Source organism: Spermophilus citellus (genome assembly GCF_964194105.1).
Source record: "Spermophilus citellus genome assembly, chromosome: 7".
Lineage (NCBI taxonomy): Eukaryota > Metazoa > Chordata > Mammalia > Rodentia > Sciuridae > Spermophilus > Spermophilus citellus.
In genome coordinates this window covers 18,872,266-18,891,175 of record NC_138188.1, presented here as the reverse complement: position 1 = coordinate 18,891,175, position 18,910 = coordinate 18,872,266, and positions in this window count along the sequence as shown.

Genomic DNA, 18,910 nt, shown 5'->3' with positions numbered 1-18,910 from the left:
AACCCCTTTCCATGAAAGGGATTTGCGCCAGTCTCTGCTTAGGGCTACATCAATAGGAAACAAACCATAAAGATAGAACTTGGAACTAATTTATTCTGATAAGTTTCAAGGAGCTAGCACAAACCGTGTTTGATTTAGAGTTCCAAAAAACAGATATCCATATAGGAGAAAACAGAGTGAAACCTAAAAATTAAAACTGTTAATGCCAATGATCGTTTTAACCTAGAAGAACGAAATTTGGTGAGCCAAGTGGGATTGGTGTACTGATCATTACCTGAAAGTGTCATCAAGATTGGGTGAAAAAATATGTGCTGAGATTTCAGGAAACTCGTAGTATTTTCGAAGCTTGGCAACCCCTTTCCATGAAAGTGATTTGCGCCAGTCTCTGCTTAGGGCTACATCAATAGGAAACAAACCATAGAGATAGAACTTAGAACTACTTGACTGTGTCAAGTTTCAAAGAGCTAGCACAATCCGTGTTTGATTTAGAGTTCCAACTACATGAATCCATAAAGGAGAAAACAGAGTGAAACCTAAAAATTTAAACTGTTACTGCCAACGATCAGTTTAACCTAGAAGAACGAAATTTGGTGAGCCAAGTGGTATTGGGGTAATGATCATTACCTGAAAGTGTCATCAAGATTGGGTGAAAAAATGTTTGCTGAGATTTCACGAAACTCGTAGTTTTTTGGAAGCTTGGCAACCCCTTTCCATGAAAGTGATTTGTGCCAGTCTCTGCTTAGGGCTACATCAATAGGAAACAAACAATAGAGATAGAACTTGGAACTACTTTATTGTGTCAAGTTTCAAAGAGCTAGGACAATCCGTGTTTGATTTACAGTTCCAATTACATGTTTCCATATAGGAGAAAACAGAGTGAAACCTAAAAATTAAAACTGTTACTGCCAAAGATCAGTTTAACCTAGAAGAACGAAATTTGGTGAGCCAAGTTGGATTGGGGTACTGATCATTACCTGAAAGTGTCATCAAGATTGGGTGAAAAAATGTGTGCTGAGATTTCAGGAAACTCGTAGTTTTTTGGAAGCTTGGCAACCACTTTCCATGAAAGTGATTTGCGCCAGTCTCTGCTTAGGGCTACATCAATAGGAAACAAACCATAGAGATAGAACTTGGAACTACTTTATTGTGTCAAGTTTCAAGGAGCTAGCACAATCCGTGTTTGATTTAGAGTTCCAACTACATGTATACATATAGGAAAAAACAGAGTGAAACCTAAAAATTAAAACTGTTACTTCCAACGAACGGTTTAACCTAGAAGAACGAAATTTGGTGAGAAAAGTGGGTTTGGGGTACTGATCATTACCTGAAAGTGTCATCAAGATTTGGTGAAAAAATATGTGCTCAGATTTCACGAAACTCGTAGTTTTTTGGAAGCTTGGCAACCCCTTTCCATGAACGTGATTTGCGCCAGTCTCTGCTTAGGGCTACATCAAAAGGAAACAAACCATAGAGATGGAACTTGGAACAACTTGACTGTGTCAAGTTTCAAAGAGCTAGCACAAACCGTGTTTGATTTAGAGTTCCAACTACATGTATCCATATAGAAGAAAACAGAGTGAAACCTAAAAATTAAAACTGTTACTGCCAACGAACAGTTTAATGTATAAGAACGAAATTTGGAGAGCCAAGTGGGATTAGGGTACTGATCATTACCAGAAAGTGTCATCAAGATTCGGTGAAAAAATGTGTGCTGAGATTTCAGGAAACTCATAGTTTTTTGGAAGCTTTGCAACCCCTTTCCATGAAAGGGATTTGCGCCAGTCTCTGCTTAGGGCTACATCAATAGGAAACAAACCATAAAGATAGAACTTGGAACTAATTTATTCTGATAAGTTTCAAGGAGCTAGCACAAACCGTGTTTGATTTAGAGTTCCAACTACATGTATCCATATAGGAGAAAACAGAGTGAAACCTAAAAATTAAAACTGTTACTGCCAAAGATCACTTTAACATAGAAGAACGAAATTTTGATGAGAAAAGTTGGATTGGGGTACTGATCATTACCTGAAAGTGTCATCAAGATTGGGTGAAAAAATGTGTGCTGAGATTTCAGGAAACTCGTAGTTTTTGGAAGCTTGGAAACCCCTTTCCATGAAAGGGATTTGCGCCAGTCTCTGCTTACGGCTACATCAATAGGAAACAAACCATAGAGATAGAACTTGGAACTAATTTATTCTAATAAGTTTCAAGGAGCTAGCACAAACCGTGTTTGATTTAGAGTTCCAACTACAGGTATCCATATAGGAAAAAACAGAGTGAAACCTAAAAATTAAAACTGTTACTTCCAACGAACGGTTTAACCTAGAAGAACGAAATTTGGTGAGAAAAGTGGGTTTGGGGTACTGATCATTATCTGAAAGTGTCATCAAGATTTGGTGAAAAAATGTGTGCTCAGATTTCACGAAACTCGTAGTTTTTTGGAAGCTTGGCAACCCCTTTCCATGAAAGTGATTTGCGCCAGTCTCTGCTTAGGGCTACATCAATAGGAAACAAACCATAGAGATGGAACTTGGAACAACTTGACTGTGTCAAGTTTCAAAGAGCTAGCACAAACCGTGTTTGATTTAGAGTTCCAAATACATGTATCCATATAGGAGAAAACAGAGTGAAACCTAAAAATTAAAACTGTTACTGCCAACGATCGGTTTAACCTAGAAGACCGAAATTTGGTGAGCCAAGTGGGATTGGGGTACTGATCATTACCTGAAAGTGTCATCAAGATTCGGTGAAAAAATGTGTGCTGAGATTTCAGGAAACTTATAGTTTTTTGGAAGCTTGGCAAACCCTTTCCATGAAAGTGATTTGCGCCAGTCTCTGCTTAGGGCTACATCAATAGAAAACAAACCATAGAGATAGAACTTGGAACTACTTTATTGTGTCAAGTTTCAAAGAGCTAGCACAAACCGTGTTTGATTTAGAGTTCCAACTACATATATCCGTATAGGAGAAAACAGAGTGAATCCTAAAAATTTAAACTGTTACTGCCAACGATCGGTTTAAACTAGAAGAACGAAATTTGGTGAGCCAAGTGGGATTGGGGTACTGATCATTACCTGAAAGTGTCATCAAGATTGGGTGAAAAAATGTGTGCTGAGATTTCAGGAAACTCGTAGTTTTTGGAAGCTTGGAAACCCCTTTCCATGAAAGGGATTTGCGCCAGTCTCTGCTTAGGGCTACATCAATAGGAAACAAACCATAAAGATAGAACTTGGAACTAATTTATTCTGATAAGTTTCAAGGAGCTAGCACAAACCGTGTTTGATTTAGAGTTCCAAAAAACAGATATCCATATATGAGAAAACAGAGTGAAACCTAAAAATTAAAACTGTTAATGCCAATGATCGTTTTAACCTAGAAGAACGAAATTTGGTGAGCCAAGTGGGATTGGGGTACTGATCATTACCTGAAAGTGTCATCAAGATTGGGTGAAAAAATATGTGCTGAGATTTCAGGAAACTCGTAGTATTTTCGAAGCTTGGCAACCCCTTTCCATGAAAGTGATTTGCGCCAGTCTCTGCTTAGGGCTACATCAATAGGAAACAAACCATAGAGATAGAACTTAGAACTACTTGACTGTGTCAAGTTTCAAAGAGCTAGCACAAACCGTGTTTGATTTAGAGTTCCAACTACATGAATCCATAAAGGAGAAAACAGAGTGAAACCTAAAAATTAAAACTGTTACTGCCAACGATCAGTTTAACCTAGAAGAACGAAATTTGGTGAGCCAAGTGGTATTGGGGTAATGATCATTACCTGAAAGTGTCATCAAGATTGGGTGAAAAAATGTTTGCTGAGATTTCACGAAACTCGTAGTTTTTTGGAAGCTTGGCAACCCCTTTCCATGAAAGTGATTTGTGCCAGTCTCTGCTTAGGGCTACATCAATAGGAAACAAACAATAGAGATAGAACTTGGAACTACTTTATTGTGTCAAGTTTCAAAGAGCTAGGACAATCCGTGTTTGATTTACAGTTCCAATTACATGTTTCCATATAGGAGAAAACAGAGTGAAACCTAAAAATTAAAACTGTTACTGCCAAAGATCAGTTTAACCTAGAAGAACGAAATTTGGTGAGCCAAGTTGGATTGGGGTACTGATCATTACCTGAAAGTGTCATCAAGATTGGGTGAAAAAATGTGTGCTGAGATTTCAGGAAACTCGTAGTTTTTTGGAAGCTTGGCAACCACTTTCCATGAAAGTGATTTGCGCCAGTCTCTGCTTAGGGCTACATCAATAGGAAACAAACCATAGAGATAGAACTTGGAACTACTTTATTGTGTCAAGTTTCAAGGAGCTAGCACAATCCGTGTTTGATTTAGAGTTCCAACTACATGTATACATATAGGAAAAAACAGAGTGAAACCTAAAAATTAAAACTGTTACTTCCAACGAACGGTTTAACCTAGAAGAACGAAATTTGGTGAGAAAAGTGGGATTGGGGTACTGATCATTACCTGAAAGTGTCATCAAGATTTGGTGAAAAAATATGTGCTCAGATTTCACGAAACTCGTAGTTTTTTGGAAGCTTGGCAACCCCTTTCCATGAACGTGATTTGCGCCAGTCTCTGCTTAGGGCTACATCAAAAGGAAACAAACCATAGAGATGGAACTTGGAACAACTTGACTGTGTCAAGTTTCAAAGAGCTAGCACAAACCGTGTTTGATTTAGAGTTCCAACCACATGTATCCATATAGGAGAAAACAGAGTGAAACCTAAAAATTAAAACTGTTACTGCCAAAGATCACTTTAACATAGAAGAACGAAATTTTGATGAGAAAAGTTGGATTGGGGTACTGATCATTACCTGAAAGTGTCATCAAGATTGGGTGAAAAAATGTGTGCTGAGATTTCAGGAAACTCGTAGTTTTTGGAAGCTTGGAAACCCCTTTCCATGAAAGGGATTTGCGCCAGTCTCTGCTTACGGCTACATCAATAGGAAACAAACCATAGAGATAGAACTTGGAACTAATTTATTCTAATAAGTTTCAAGGAGCTAGCACAAACCGTGTTTGATTTAGAGTTCCAACTACAGGTATCCATATAGGAAAAAACAGAGTGAAACCTAAAAATTAAAACTGTTACTTCCAACGAACGGTTTAACCTAGAAGAACGAAATTTGGTGAGAAAAGTGGGTTTGGGGTACTGATCATTATCTGAAAGTGTCATCAAGATTTGGTGAAAAAATGTGTGCTCAGATTTCACGAAACTCGTAGTTTTTTGGAAGCTTGGCAACCCCTTTCCATGAAAGTGATTTGCGCCAGTCTCTGCTTAGGGCTACATCAATAGGAAACAAACCATAGAGATGGAACTTGGAACAACTTGACTGTGTCAAGTTTCAAAGAGCTAGCACAAACCGTGTTTGATTTAGAGTTCCAAATACATGTATCCATATAGGAGAAAACAGAGTGAAACCTAAAAATTAAAACTGTTACTGCCAACGATCGGTTTAACCTAGAAGACCGAAATTTGGTGAGCCAAGTGGGATTGGGGTACTGATCATTACCTGAAAGTGTCATCAAGATTCGGTGAAAAAATGTGTGCTGAGATTTCAGGAAACTCATAGTTTTTTGGAAGCTTGGCAAACCCTTTCCATGAAAGTGATTTGCGCCAGTCTCTGCTTAGGGCTACATCAATAGAAAACAAACCATAGAGATAGAACTTGGAACTACTTTATTGTGTCAAGTTTCAAAGAGCTAGCACAAACCGTGTTTGATTTAGAGTTCCAACTACATATATCCGTATAGGAGAAAACAGAGTGAATCCTAAAAATTTAAACTGTTACTGCCAACAATCGGTTTAAACTAGAAGAACGAAATTTGGTGAGCCAAGTGGGATTGGGGTACTGATCATTACCTGAAAGTGTCATCAAGATTGGGTGAAAAAAATGTGTGCTGAGATTTCACGAAACTCGTAGTTTTTTGGAAGCTTGGTAACCCCTTTCCATGAAAGTGATTTGCGCCAGTCTCTGCTTAGTGCTACATCAATAGGAAACAAAAAATAGAGATAGAACTTGGAACTACTTTATTGTGTCAAGTTTCAAAGAGCTAGCAAAATCCGTGTTTGATTTAGAGTTCCAACTACATGTATCCATATAGGAGAAAACAGAGTGAAACCTAAAAATTAAAACTGTTACTGCCAAAGATCACTTTAACCTAGAAGAACGAAATTTTGATGAGAAAAGTTGGATTGGGGTACTGATCATTACCTGAAAGTGTCATCAAGATTGGGTGAAAAAATGTGTGGTGAGATTTCAGGAAACTCGTAGTTTTTATAAGCTTGGAAACCCCTTTCCATGAAAGGGATTTGCGCCAGTCTCTGCTTAGGGCTACATCAATAGGAAACAAACCATAGACATAGAACTTAGAACTACTTGACTGTGTCAAGTTTCAAAGAGCTAGCACAATCTGTGTTTGATTTACAGTTCCAAAAACATGTATCCATATAGGAGAAAACAGAGTGAAACCTAAAAATTAAAACTGTTACTGCCAAAGATCAGTTTAACCTAGAAGAACGAAATTTGGTGAGCCAAGTGGGATTGGGGTACTGATCATTACCTGAAAGTGTCATCAAGATTGGGTGAAAAAATGTTTGCTGAGATTTCACGAAACTCGTAGTTTTTTGGAAGCTTGGCAACCCCTTTCCATGAAAGTGATTTGTGCCAGTCTCTGCTTAGGGCTACATCAATAGGAAACAAACAATAGAGATAGAACTTGGAACTACTTTATTGTGTCAAGTTTCAAAGAGCTAGGACAATCCGTGTTTGATTTACAGTTCCAACTACATGTATCCATATAGGAGAAAACAGAGTGAAACCTAAAAATTAAAACTGTTACTACCAAAGATCAGTTTAACCTAGAAGAACGAAATTTGGTGAGCCAAGTTGGATTGGGGTACTGATCATTACCTGAAAGTGTCATCAAGATTGGGTGAAAAAATGTGTGCTGAGATTTCACGAAACTTGTAGTTTTTTGGAAGGTTGGCAACCCCTTTCCATGAAAGTGATTTGCGCCAGTCTCTGCTTAGGGCTACATCAATAGGAAACAAACCATAGAGATAGAACTTGGAACTACTTTATTGTGTCAAGTTTCAAGGAGCTAGCACAATCCGTGTTTGATTTAGAGTTCCAACTACATGTATCCATATAGGAAAAAACAGAGTGAAACCTAAAAATTAAAACTGTTACTTCCAACGAACGGTTTAACCTAGAAGAACGAAATTTGTGAGCCAAGTGGGTTTGGGGTACTGATCCTTACCTGAAAGTGTCATCAAGATTTGGTGAAAAAATGTGTGCTCCGATTTCACGAAACTCGTAGTTTTTTGGAAGCTTGGAAACCCCTTTCCATGAACGTGATTTGCGCCAGTCTCTGCTTAGGGCTACATCAATAGGAAACAAACCATAGAGATAGAAATTGGAACTACTTTATTGTGTCAAGTTTCAAGGAGCTAGCACAATCCGTGTTTCATTTAGAGTTCCAACTACATGTATCCATATAGGAGAAAACAGAGTGAAACCTAAAAATTAAAACTGTTACTGCCAACGATCGTTTTAACCTAGAAGAACGAAATTTGGTGAGCCAAGTGGGATTGGGGTACTGATCATTACCTGAAAGTGTCATCAAGATTGGGTGAAAAAATGTGTTCTGAGATTTCAGGAAACTCGTAGTTTTTGGAAGCTTGGCAACCCCTTTCCATGAACGTGATTTGCGCCAGTCTCTGCTTAGGGCTACATCAAAAGGAAACAAACCATAGAGATGGAACTTGGAACAACTTGACTGTGTCAAGTTTCAAAGAGCTAGCACAAACCGTGTTTGATTTAGAGTTCCAACTACATGTATCCATATAGAAGAAAACAGAGTGAAACCTAAAAATTAAAACTGTTACTGCCAACGAACAGTTTAATGTATAAGAACGAAATTTGGAGAGCCAAGTGGGATTAGGGTACTGATCATTACCAGAAAGTGTCATCAAGATTCGGTGAAAAAATGTGTGCTGAGATTTCAGGAAACTCATAGTTTTTTGGAAGCTTGGCAACCCCTTTCCATGAAAGGGATTTGCGCCAGTCTCTGCTTAGGGCTACATCAATAGGAAACAAACCATAAAGATAGAACTTGGAACTAATTTATTCTGATAAGTTTCAAGGAGCTAGCACAAACCGTGTTTGATTTAGACTTCCAACTACAGGTATCCATATAGGAGAAAACAGAGTGAAACATAAAAATTAAAACTGTTACTGCCAACGATTGTTTTAACCTAGAAGAACGAAATTTGGTGAGCCAAGTGGGATTGGGGTACTGATCATTACCTGAAAGTGTCATCAAGATTGGGTGAAAAAATGTGTGCTGAGATTTCAGGAAACTCGTAGTATTTTCGAAGCTTGGCAACCCCTTTCCATGAAAGTGATTTGCGCCAGTCTCTGCTTAGGGCTACATCAATAGGAAACAAACCATAGAGATAGAACTTGGAACTACTTTATTGTGTCAAGTTTCAAGGAGCTAGCACAATCCGTGTTTCATTTAGAGTTCCAACTACATGTATCCATATAGGAGAAAACAGAGTGAAACCTAAAAATTTAAACTGTTACTGCCAACGATCGGTTTAACCTAGAAGAACGAAATTTGGTGAGCCAAGTGGGATTGGGGTACTGATCATTACCTGAAAGTGTCATCAAGATTGGGTGAAAAAATGTGTGCTGAGATTTCACGAAACTCGTAGTTTTTTGGAAGCTTGGCAACCCCTTTCCATGAAAGTGATTTGCGCCAGTCTCTTCTTAGTGCTACATCAATAGGAAACAAAAAATAGAGATAGAACTTGGAACTACTTTATTGTGTCAAGTTTCAAAGAGCTAGCTAAATCCGTCTTTGATTTAGAGTTCCAACTACATGTATCCATATAGGAGAAAACAGAGTGAAACCTAAAAATTAAAACTGTTACTGCCAAAGATCACATTAACCTAGAAGAACGAAATTTTGATGAGAAAAGTTGGATTGTGGTACTGATCATTACCTGAAAGTGTCATCAAGATTCGATGAAAAAATGTGTGCTGAGATTTCAGGAAACTCATAGTTTTTTGGAAGCTTGGCAAACCCTTTCCATGAAAGTGATTTGCGCCAGTCTCTGCTTAGGGCTACATCAATAGGAAACAAACCATAGAGATAGAACTTGGATCTACTTTATTGTGTCAAGTTTCAAAGAGCTAGCACAAACCGTGTTTGATTTAGAGTTCCAACTACATGTATCCATATAGGAGAAAACAGAGTGAAACCTAAAAATTTAAACTGTTACTGCCAACGATCGGTTTAACCTAGAAGAACGAAATTTGGTGAGCCAAGTGGGATTGGGGTACTGATCATTACCTGAAAGTGTCATCAAGATTGGGTGAAAAAATGTGTGCTGAGATTTCACGAAACTCGTAGTTTTTTGGAAGCTTGGCAACCCCTTTCCATGAAAGTGATTTGTGCCAGTCTCTGCTTAGGGCTACATCAATAGGAAACAAACCATAGAGATAGAACTTAGAACTACTTGACTGTTTCAAGTTTCAAAGAGCTAGCACAAACCGTGTTTGATTTAGAGTTCCAACTACATGAATCCATAAAGGAGAAAACAGAGTGAAACCTAAAAATTTAAACTGTTACTGCCAACGATCAGTTTAACCTAGAAGAACGAAATTTGGTGAGCCAAGTGGTATTGGGGTACTGATCATTACCTGAAAGTGTCATCAAGATTGGGTGAAAAAATGTTTGCTGAGATTTCACGAAAATCGTAGTTTTTTGGAAGCTTGGCGACCCCTTTCCATGAAAGTGTTTTGTGCCAGTCTCTGCTTAGTGCTACATCAATAGGAAACAAACAATAGAGATAAAACTTGGAACTACTTTATTGTGTCAAGTTTCAAAATGCTAGCACAATCCGTGTTTGATTTAGAGTTCCAACTACATGTATCCATATAGGAGAAAACAGAGTGAAACCTAAAAATTAAAAGTGTAACTGCCAAAGATCAGTTTAACCTAGAAGAACGAAATTTGGTGAGAAAAGTTGGATTGGGGTCCTGATCATTACCTGAAAGTGTCATCAAGATTGGGTGAAAAAATGTGTGCTGAGATTTCAGGAAACTCGTAGTTTTTTGGAAGGTTGGCAACCCCTTTCCATGAAAGTGATTTGCGCCAGTCTCTGCTTAGGGCTACATCAATAGGAAACAAACCATAGAGATAGAACTTGGAACTACTTTATTGTGTCAAGTTTCAAGGAGCTAGCACAATCCGTGTTTCATTTAGAGTTCCAAATACATGTATCCATATAGGAGAAAACAGAGTGAAACCTAAAAATTTAAACTGTTACTGCCAACGATCGGTTTCACCTAGAAGAACGAAATTTGGTGAGCCAAGTGGGATTGGGGTAGTGATCATTACCTGAAAGTGTCATCAAGATTGGGTGAAAAAATGTGTGCTGAGATTTCACGAAACTCGTAGTTTTTTGGAAGCTTGGCAACCCCTTTCCATGAAAGTGATTTGCGCCAGTCTCTGCTTAGGGCTACATCAATAGGAAACAAAAAATAGAGATAGAACTTGGAACTACTTTATTGTGTCAAGTTTCAAAGAGCTAGCAAAATCCGTGTTTGATTTAGAGTTCCAACTACATGTATCCATATAGGAGAAAACAGAGTGAAACCTAAAAATTAAAACTGTTACTGCCAAAGATCACTTTAACCTAGAAGAACGAAATTTTGATGAGAAAAGTTGGATTGGGGTACTGATCATTACCTGAAAGTGTCATCAAGATTGGGTGAAAAAATGTGTGGTGAGATTTCAGGAAACTCGTAGTTTTTGGAAGCTTGGAAACCCCTTTCCATGAAAGTGATTTGTGCCAGTCTCTGCTTAGGGCTACATCAATAGGAAACAAACAATAGAGATAGAACTTTGAACTACTTTATTGTGTCAAGTTTCAAAGAGCTAGCACAATCTGTGTTTGATTTACAGTTCCAACTACATGTATCCATATAGGAGAAAACAGAGTGAAACCTAAAAATTAAAACTGTTACTTCCAACGAACGGTTTAACCTAGAAGAACGAAATTTGTGAGCCAAGTGGGTTTGGGGTACTGATCCTTACCTGAAAGTGTCATCAAGATTTGGTGAAAAAATGTGTGCTCAGATTTCACGAAACTCGTAGTTTTTTGGAAGCTTGGCAACCCCTTTCCATGAACGTGATTTGCGCCAGTCTCTGCTTAGGGCTACATCAATAGGAAACAAACCATAGAGATAGAAATTGGAACTACTTTATTGTGTCAAGTTACAAGGAGCTAGCACAATCCGTGTTTCATTTAGAGTTCCAACTACATGTATCCATATAGGAGAAAACAGAGTGAAACCTAAAAATTAAAACTGTTACTGCCAACGATCGTTTTAACCTAGAAGAACGAAATTTGGTGAGCCAAGTGGGATTGGGGTACTGATCATTACCTGAAAGTGTCATCAAGATTGGGTGAAAAAATGTGTGCTGAGATTTCAGGAAACTCGTAGTTTTTGGAAGCTTGGCAAACCCTTTCCATGAAAGGGATTTGCGACAGTCTCTGCTTAGGGCTACATCAATACGAAACAAACCATAAAGATAGAACTTGGAACTACTTTATTGTGATAAGTTTCAACGAGCTATCACAAACCGTGTTTGATTTAGAGTTCCAAATACAGGTATCCATATAGGAGAAAACAGAGTGAAACCTAAAAATTAAAACTGTTACTGCCAATGATCGTTTTAACCTAGAAGAACGAAATTTGGTGAGCCAAGTGGGATTGGGGCACTGATCATTACCTGAAAGTGTCATCAAGATTGGTTGAAAAAATGTGTGCTGAGATTTCAGGAAACTCGTAGTATTTTGGAAGCTTGGCAACCCCTTTCCATGAAAGTGATTTGCGCCAGTCTCTGCTTAGGGCTACATCAATAGGAAACAAACCATAGACATAGAACTTAGAACTACTTGACTGTGTCAAGTTTCAAAGAGCCAGCACAAAACGTGTTTGATTTAGAGTTCCAACTACATGAATCCATAAAGGAGAAAACAGAGTGAAACCTAAAAATTTAAACTGTTACTGCCAACGATCAGTTTAACCTAGAAGAACAAAATTTGGTGAGCCAAGTGGGATTGGGGTACTGATCATTACCTGAAAGTGTCATCAAGATTGGGTGAAAAAATGTTTGCTGAGATTTCACGAAACTCGTAGTTTTTTGGAAGCTTGGCAACCCCTTTCCATGAAAGTGATTTGTGCCAGTCTCTGCTTAGGGCTACATCAATAGGAAACAAACAATAGAGATATAACTTTGAACTACTTTATTGTGTCAAGTTTCAAAGAGCTAGCACAATCTGTGTTTGATTTACAGTTCCAAAAACATGTATCCATATAGGAGAAAACAGAGTGAAACCTAAAAATTAAAACTGTTACTGCCAAAGATCAGTTTAACCTAGAAGAACGAAATTTGGTGAGAAAAGTTGGATTGGGGTACTGATCATTACCTGAAAGTGTCATCAAGATTGGGTGAAAAAATGTGTGCTCAGATTTCACGAAACTCGTAGTTTTTGGAAGCTTGGCAACCCGTTTCCATGAACGTGATTTGCGCCAGTCTCTGCTTAGGGCTACATCAAAAGGAAACAAACCATAGAGATGGAACTTGGAACAACTTGACTGTGTCAAGTTTCAAAGAGCTAGCACAAACCGTGTTTGATTTAGAGTTCCAACTACATGTATCCATATAGAAGAAAACAGAGTGAAACCTAAAAATTAAAAGTGTAACTGCCAAAGATCAGTTTAACCTAGAAGAACGAAATTTGGTGAGAAAAGTTGGATTGGGGTCCTGATCATTACCTGAAAGTGTCATCAAGATTGGGTGAAAAAATGTGTGCTGAGATTTCAGGAAACTCGTAGTTTTTTGGAAGGTTGGCAACCCCTTTCCATGAAAGTGATTTGCGCCAGTCTCTGCTTAGGGCTACATCAATAGGAAACAAACCATAGAGAAAGAACTTGGAACTACTTTATTGTGTCAAGTTTCAAGGAGCTAGCACAATCCGTGTTTCATTTAGAGTTCCAACTACATGTATCCATATAGAAGAAAACAGAGTGAAACCTAAAAATTAAAACTGTTACTGCCAACGAACAGTTTAATGTATAAGAACGAAATTTGGAGAGCCAAGTGGGATTAGGGTACTGATCATTACCAGAAAGTGTCATCAAGATTCGGTGAAAAAATGTGTGCTGAGATTTCAGGAAACTCATAGTTTTTTGGAAGCTTTGCAACCCCATTCCATGAAAGGGATTTGCGCCAGTCTCTGCTTAGGGCTACATCAATAGGAAACAAACCATAAAGATAGAACTTGGAACTAATTTATTCTGATAAGTTTCAAGGAGCTAGCACAAACCGTGTTTGATTTAGTCTTCCAACTACAGGTATCCATATAGGAGAAAACAGAGTGAAACATAAAAATTAAAACTGTTACTGCCAACGATCGTTTTAACCTAGAAGAACGAAATTTGGTGAGCCAAGTGGGATTGGGGTACTGATCATTACCTGAAAGTGTCATCAAGATTGGGTGAAAAAATGTGTGCTGAGATTTCAGGAAACTCGTAGTATTTTCGAAGCTTGGCAACCCCTTTCCATGAAAGTGATTTGCGCCAGTCTCTGCTTAGGGCTACATCAATAGGAAACAAACCATAGAGATAGAACTTGGAACTACTTTATTGTGTCAAGTTTCAAGGAGCTAGCACAATCCGTGTTTCATTTAGAGTTCCAACTACATGTATCCATATAGGAGAAAACAGAGTGAAACCTAAAAATTTAAACTGTTACTGCCAACGATCGGTTTAACCTAGAAGAACGAAATTTGGTGAGCCAAGTGGGATTGGGGTACTGATCATTACCTGAAAGTGTCATCAAGATTGGGTGAAAAAATGTGTGCTGAGATTTCACGAAACTCGTAGTTTTTTGGAAGCTTGGCAACCCCTTTCCATGAAAGTGATTTGCGCCAGTCTCTTCTTAGTGCTACATCAATAGGAAACAAAAAATAGAGATAGAACTTGGAACTACTTTATTGTGTCAAGTTTCAAAGAGCTAGCTAAATCCGTGTTTGATTTAGAGTTCCAACTACATGTATCCATATAGGAGAAAACAGAGTGAAACCTAAAAATTAAAACTGTTACTGCCAAAGATCACATTAACCTAGAAGAACGAAATTTTGATGAGAAAAGTTAGATTGTGGTACTGATCATTACCTGAAAGTGTCATCAAGATTCGATGTAAAAATGTGTGCTGAGATTTCAGGAAACTCATAGTTTTTTGGAAGCTTGGCAAACCCTTTCCATGAAAGTGATTTGCGCCAGTCTCTGCTTAGGGCTACATCAATAGGAAACAAACCATAGAGATAGAACTTGGATCTACTTTATTGTGTCAAGTTTCAAAGAGCTAGCACAAACCGTGTTTGATTTAGAGTTCCAACTACATGTATCCATATAGGAGAAAACAGAGTGAAACCTAAAAATTTAAACTGTTACTGCCAACGATCGGTTTAACCTAGAAGAACGAAATTTGGTGAGCCAAGTGGGATTGGGGTACTGATCATTACCTGAAAGTGTCATCAAGATTGGGTGAAAAAATGTGTGCTGAGATTTCACGAAACTCGTAGTTTTTTGGAAGCTTGGCAACCCCTTTCCATGAAAGTGATTTGTGCCAGTCTCTGCTTAGGGCTACATCAATAGGAAACAAACCATAGAGATAGAACTTAGAACTACTTGACTGTTTCAAGTTTCAAAGAGCTAGCACAAACCGTGTTTGATTTAGAGTTCCAACTACATGAATCCATAAAGGAGAAAACAGAGTGAAACCTAAAAATTTAAACTGTTACTGCCAACGATCAGTTTAACCTAGAAGAACGAAATTTGGTGAGCCAAGTGGTATTGGGGTACTGATCATTACCTGAAAGTGTCATCAAGATTGGGTGAAAAAATGTTTGCTGAGATTTCACGAAAATCGTAGTTTTTTGGAAGCTTGGCGACCCCTTTCCATGAAAGTGTTTTGTGCCAGTCTCTGCTTAGTGCTACATCAATAGGAAACAAACAATAGAGATAAAACTTGGAACTACTTTATTGTGTCAAGTTTAAAATGCTAGCACAATCCGTGTTTGATTTAGAGTTCCAACTACATGTATCCATATAGGAGAAAACAGAGTGAAACCTAAAAATTAAAAGTGTAACTGCCAAAGATCAGTTTAACCTAGAAGAACGAAATTTGGTGAGAAAAGTTGGATTGGGGTCCTGATCATTACCTGAAAGTGTCATCAAGATTCGGTGAAAAAATGTGTGCTGAGATTTCAGGAAACTCGTAGTTTTTTGGAAGGTTGGCAACCCCTTTCCATGAAAGTGATTTGCGCCAGTCTCTGCTTAGGGCTACATCAATAGGAAACAAACCATAGAGATATAACTTGGAACTACTTTATTGTGTCAAGTTTCAAGGAGCTAGCACAATCCGTGTTTCATTTAGAGTTCCAACTACATGTATCCATATAGGAGAAAACAGAGTGAAACCTAAAAATTTAAACTGTTACTGCCAACGAACGGTTTAACCTAGAAGAACGAAATTTGGTGAGCCAAGTGGGATTGGGGTACTGATCATTACCTGAAAGTGTCATCAAGATTGGGTGAAAAAATGTGTGCTGAGATTTCACGAAACTCGTAGTTTTTTGGAAGCTTGGCAACCCCTTTCCATGAAAGTGATTTGCGCCATTCTCTGCTTAGTGCTACATCAATAGGAAACAAACCATAGAGATAGAACTTGGAACTACTTTATTGTGTCAAGTTTCAAAGAGCTAGCAAAATCCGTGTTTGATTTAGAGTTCCAACTACATGTATCCATATAGGAGAAAACAGAGTGAAACCTAAAAATTTAAACTGTTACTGCCAAAGATCACTTTAACCTAGAAGAACGAAATTTTGATGAGAAAAGTTGGATTGGGGTACTGATCATTACCTGAAAGTGTCATCAAGATTGGGTGAAAAAATGTGTGCTGAGATTTCAGGAAACTCGTAGTTTTTTGGAAGCTTGGCAACCCCTTTCCATGAAAGTGATTTGCACGAGTCTCTGCTTAGGGCTACATCAATAGGAAACCAACCATAGAGATAGAACTTGGAACTACATGAATGTGTCAAGTTTCAAAGAGCTAGCACAAACCGTGTTTGATTTAGAGTTCCAACTACATGAATCCATAAAGGAGAAAACAGAGTGAAACCTAAAAATTTAAACTGTTACTACCAACAATCGGTTTCACCTAGAAGAACGAAATTTGGTGAGCCAAGTGGGATTGGGGTACTGATCATTACCTGAAAGTGTCATCAGGATTGTGTGAAAAAATATGTGCTGAGATTTCACGAAACTCGTAGTTTTTTGGAAGCTTGGCAACCCCTTTCCATGAAAGTGATTTGCGCCAGTCTCTGCTTAGGGCTACATCAATAGGAAACAAACAATAGAGATAGAACTTGGAACTACTTTATTGTGTCAAGTTTCAAAGAGCTAGCACAAACCGTGTTTGATTTACAGTTCCAACAACAGGTATCCATATAGGAGAAAACAGAGTGAAACCTAAAAATTAAAACTGTTACTGCCAACGATCGGTTTAATCTAGAAGAATGAAATTTGGTGAGCCAAGTGGGATTGGGGTACTGATCATTACCTGAAACTGTCATCAAGATCGTGTGAAAAAAAAATGTGTACTGAGATTTCAGGAAACTCGTAGTTTTTGGAAGCTCGGCAACCCCTTTCCATGAAAGTGATTTGCGCCAGTCTCTGCTTAGGGATACATCAATAGGAAACAAACCATAGAGATAGAACTTGGAACTACTTGATTGTGTCAAGTTTCAAAAAGCTAGCACAAACCGTGTTTGATTTAGAGTTCCAACTACATGTAACCATATAGGAGAAAACAGAGTGAAACCTAAAAATTAAAACTGTTACTGCCAAAGATCAGTTTAAACTAGAAGAACAAAATTTGGTGAGAAAAGAGGGATTGGTGTACTGATCATTACCTGAAAGTGTCATCAAGGTTGGATGAAAAAATGTGTGCTGAGATAACAGGAAACTCGTAGTTTTTTGAAAGCTTGGCAACCCCTTTCCATGAAAGTGATTTGCGCCAGTCTCTGCTTAGGGCTACATCAATAGGAAACAAACCATAGAGATAGAACTTGGAACTACTTTATTGTGTCAAGTTTTAAAGAGCTAGCACAAACCGTTTTTGATTTAGAGTTCCAAATACATGTATCCATATAGGAGAAAACTGAGTGAAACCTAAAAATTAAAACTGTTGCTGCCAACGAACAGTTTAACCTAGAAGAACAAAATTTGGTGAGCCAAGTGGGATTGCGGTACTGATCATTACCTGAAAGTGTCATGAAGCTAGGTGAAAAAATGTGTGCTGAGATTTCAGGAAACTCGTAGTTTTTGGAAGCTTGGCAACCCCTTTCCATGAAAGTGATTTGCACCAGTCTCTGCTTAGGGCTACATCAATAGGAAACAAACCATAGAGATAGAACTTGGAACTACTTTATTGTGTCACGTTTCAAAGAGCTAGCACAATCCATGTTTGATTTAGCGTTCCAACTACATGTATCCATATAGGAGAAAACAGAGTGAAACCTAAAAATTAAAACTGTTACTGCCAAAGATCAGTTTAACCTAGAAGAACGAAATTTGGTGAGAAAAGTTGGATTGGGGTACTGATCATTACCTGAAAGTGTCATCAAGATTGGGTGAAAAAATGTGTGCCGAGATTTCAGGAAACTCGTAGTTTTTTGGAAGGTTGGCAACCCGTTTCCATGAAAGTGATTTGCGCCAGTCTCTGCTTAGGGCTACATCAATAGGAAACAAACCAGAGAGATAGAACTTGGAACTACTTTATTGTGTCAAGTTTCAAAGAGCTAGCACAATCCGTGTTTGATTTAGAGTTCCAACTACATGTATCCATATAGGAAAAAACAGAGTGAAACCTAAAAATTAAAACTGTTACTGCCAAAGATCGGTTTAACCTAGAAGAACGAAATTTGGTGAGAAAAGTGGGATTGGATACTGATCATTACCTGAAAGTGTCATCAAGATTGGGTGAAAAAAATGTGTGCTGAGATTTCAGGAAACTCGTAGTTTTTTGGAAAGTTGGCAACCCCTTTCCATGAAAGTGATTTGTGCCAGTCCCTGCTTAGGGCTACATCAATAGGAAACAAACCATAGAGATAGAACTTGGAACTACTTGACTGTGTCAAGTTTCAAAGAGCTAGCACAAACCGTGTTTGATTTAGAGTTCCAACTACATGAATCCATAAAGGAGAAAACAGAGTGAAACCTAAAAATTTAAACTCTTACTGCCAACGATCGGTTTATCCTAGAAGAACGAAATTTGGTTAGCCAAGTGGGATTGGGGTATTGATCATTACCTGAAAGTGTCATCAAGATTGGGTGAAAAAATGTGTGCTGAGATTTCACGAAACTCGTAGTTTTTTGGAAGCTTGGCAACCCCTTTCCATGAAAGGGATTTGCGCCAGTCTCTGCTTAGTGCTACATCAATAGGAAACAAAAAATAGAGATAGAACTTGGAACTACTTTATTGTGTCATGTTTCAAAGAGCTAGCACAATCCGTGTTTGATTTAGAGTTCCAACTACATGTATCCATATAGGAGAAAACAGAGTGAAACCTAAAAATTAAAACTGTTACTGCCAAAGATCAGTTTAACCTAGAAGAACGAAATTTGGTGAGAAAAGTTGGATTGGGGTACTGATCATTACCTGAAAGTGTCATCAAGATTGGGTGAAAAAATGTGTGCTGAGATTTCAGGAAACTCGTAGTTTTTTGGAAGGTTGGCAACCCGTTTCC